This window comes from Saimiri boliviensis, chromosome 5, assembly GCF_048565385.1.
Source record: "Saimiri boliviensis isolate mSaiBol1 chromosome 5, mSaiBol1.pri, whole genome shotgun sequence".
Classification (NCBI taxonomy): domain Eukaryota; kingdom Metazoa; phylum Chordata; class Mammalia; order Primates; family Cebidae; genus Saimiri; species Saimiri boliviensis.
In genome coordinates this window covers 73,250,577-73,254,178 of record NC_133453.1, presented here as the reverse complement: position 1 = coordinate 73,254,178, position 3,602 = coordinate 73,250,577, and positions in this window count along the sequence as shown.

Genomic DNA, 3,602 nt, shown 5'->3' with positions numbered 1-3,602 from the left:
TTTTCATTTGCCTGGTAAATATTCTTCCAGCACTTTATTTTGAGCCTATGTGTGTCTTTGCACATGAGATGGGTCTCCTGAACACAGCACACCAATAGATTTTGACTCTTTATCCAATCTCCCAGTCTGTGTTTTAAATTGGGGAATTTAGCCTATTTACGTTTAAGGTTAATATTGTTCTGTATGCATTTGATCCTGTCATCATGATGCTAGCTGGTTATGTTGCACATTAGTTAATGCAGTTTCTTCATAGTGTCATCGGTCTTTATATTTTGGTGTGTTTTTGCAGTGGCTGGTACCACTTTTTACTTCCCATATTTAGTGCTTCTTTCAAGAGCTCTTGTAAGGCAGGTCTGGTGGTGACAAAAATCCCTCAGCATTTGCTCGTCTGCAAAGGATTTTATTTTTCCTTCACTTAAGAAGCTTAGTTTGGCTGAATCTGAAATTCTGGGTTAAAAATTTTTTCCTTTAGGAATGTTGAATACTTGGCCCCAGTCTCTTCTGGCTTGTAGGGTTTCTACAATGAGATCCACTGTCAGTCTGATAGGCTTCCCTTTGTAGGTAACCTTTCTCTCTGGCTGCCCTTAGCATTTTTCCTTTCTTTTCAACCTTGGAGAACCTGACAATTATGTGTCTTGGGGTTGCTCTTCTTGAGGAGTGTCTTTGTGGTGTTCTCTGTATTTCCTGAATTTGAATGTTGGCTTCTCTTGCTAGGTCGGGGAAGTTCTCCTGGATAATATCCTGAATTGTGTTTTCCAACTTGGTTCCATTCTTCCTGTCGTTTTCAGGTACAACAATCAATCGTAGATTTGGTCTTTGCACATAGTCCCACATTTCTTAGAGACTTTTTTCATTCCTTTTTATTCTTTCTTTTTTTTCTCTAATCTTGTTTAAAACCTCATTTCAGTAAGTCGAGCTTCAATCTCTGATATCCTTTCTTCTGCTTGATTGATTCAGCTATTGACACTTGTGTATGCTTTACAAAGTTCTCGTGCTGTGTTTTTCATCTCCATCAGGACATTTATGTTCCTCTCTAAACTGGTTATTCTAGTTGGCAGTTACTGTAACCATTTATCAAGGTTCTTAACTTCCTTGCATTGAGTTAGGACATGCTCCTTTAGCTCAGAGGAATTTGTTATTACCCACCTTCTGAAGCTTACTTCTCTGTCAATTCATCAATCTTATTCTCCATCCAGTTTTGTGCCCTTGCTGGAGAAGAGTTGCAACCATATGGAGGAGAAACATTCTGGTTTTTGGAATTTTCGGCATTTTTGCACTGTTTTTTTCTCATCTTCTTGGATATATCTACCTTTGATCTTTGATGCTGATGCCCTTTAGATGGGGTTTTTAATGTGGGGGTCCTTTTTGTTTATGTTGATGTTGTTGCTCTCTGTGAGTTTTTCTTCTAACAGCCAGGCCCCGCTTCTGCAGGTCTATTGCAGTTTGCTGGAGGTCCACTTCAGACACTGTTTGCCTGGGTATCACCAGTGGTGTCACCAAAGATTGCTGCCTGCTCCTTCCTCTGGAAGCTTCATCCCAGAGGAGCACTTGCCTGATATCACTGGAGCTCTCCTGTATTAAATGTCTATTGACCTCTGTTGGGCGGTGTCTGCTAGTCAGGAGGCATGGGGGTCAGGAACCCACTTTAGGAGGCAGTCTGTCCCTTAGCAGAGCTTGAGTGCTGTGCTGGGAGAATCCTCTTTGACATGATCAACTACTCTCTTCAGAAGTGGCAGGCAGGAAAAATTAAGTCTGTGGAAGCTGTGCCCGCAGCCATCCCTTCCCCAAGGTGCTCTGTCCCAGGGAGATAGGAGTTTTAACTGTAAGCCCCTGACTGGTGCTCCTGCCTTTCTTTAGAAATGTCCTGCCCAGTGATCAGGAATCTAGAGAAGGAGACTGGCTGCAGCCGCTTTGCCACGCTGCAGTGACTTCCACCCAGTCCAGCCTCCTTAGCACTGTCAGGGGGAAACTGCCTACTAAAGCCTCAGTAATGGTGGATGCTCCTCCACTCACCAAGCTCCATCATCCTAGGTTGACTTCGGACTGCTGTGCTGGCAGTGAGAATTTCAAGCCAGTGGATCTTAGCTTGCTTGGCTCCAGGGGGTTGGGACCTACTGAGTGAGACCACTTGTCTCCCTGGCTTCATTCCCCTTTCCAGGGGAGTGAACAGTTGTATTGCTGGGGTTCCCGGTGCCACTGGGAAACACACAAAAAACAACTCATGTGGCTAGCTCAGAGTCTCCCCAAATAGCTGCCCAGCTTTGTGCTTAATCTCAGGGCTCTGGTGGTATAGACACATGAGGGAATCTCTTGATCTGCAGATTGTAAAAGCAGTGGGAAAAGCGCAATATCGGAACAGGGTAGCACAGTCCCTCACAGCTTCCCTTGGATGGAGGAGAGTGGTCCCCTGGCTTCTGGCACTTCCCAGGTGAGGCAATGCCCCACCCTGTTTCTGCTTGCCCTCCATCAGCTGCACTTGCTGCTTAACCAGTCCCAGTGAAATGAACCGGGTACCTCAGTTGGAAAAGCAGAAATCACCCACCTCCTGTGTTGGTCTTGCTGGGAGCTACAGACCGGAGCTGTTCCTATTTGGCCATCCTGCCAAATTGCCTGAAATGAATCTTAAACCAGAAAAATGACATCAATGGGCACTAGTGAGATTCTGATAGAGTCTGAAGATTAAAAACAAGAACAAGGGATTGGGCTATAAATGGTATCAAATTTATCAATAGCAGCTTTGGGATCCGGAAGTCAACAGAGTGCCATATTCAAATTTCTAGAGAAAATTTATCTCTAATGTAGAATTCAAAACATTCAGGCCATCAATCAGTATGAGAGAATACAAATAATTTTTAGACATGGAAGTTCCCTAAATGTATTTTGTATTCACTTTTTCACCTTTATCTATTCTTGCTAAAGAAGTTATTGGAAAATGTAACATACCCAAAGAAGGAACAAAACAAAACAATTCCTAGGATCGAATAAACAGGGTTTCAATATATGAGAAATGCAAAGAGGCATTTCCTCATAATGCAAATGGATGAGTCCAAAGGGAGATGCACAGAGGCCCAGAGGGCACGTGCTGCAGACTGGAGGTGAGGAGCAGGATGTGTTACAGAAACGGAAGGTGTGAGAATACTTAGCCAAGGCTAAAAAAATTAGTACGTTTTTAAAATTATCCAAATAGTAACTCTAAGAAAAACAAATATATATACACACATAGATTTGAAGAAATAGGATGACAGTACTCTCTGACTCAACAGAATCATAATTATGAAAATAATCAATGTGGGCTTAATCAGTGTCATATAGCCACATTGGCAGGATGATTGCATGGAAGGTGAATGAATGAGAAGTAAAAAGTTCACTTTCCATAACAGAAATTTTATAGACAATATATAATATGGATGAATTAGAAGACAGCAGTTTTTATTTTATTTTTTTGGAAACGTGGTAGCAAAATTACAGGTGAAACCACTAAAATGCTTTAAATAATTGGTTATCAAGAAGATATTTCAGGAAGATGAGAGAGTTTTGATGTCTTTTAGGACTATTTAACTTTTTAAACTATGTTTGTGTTTTACCTTAATAAAACGTAAAAA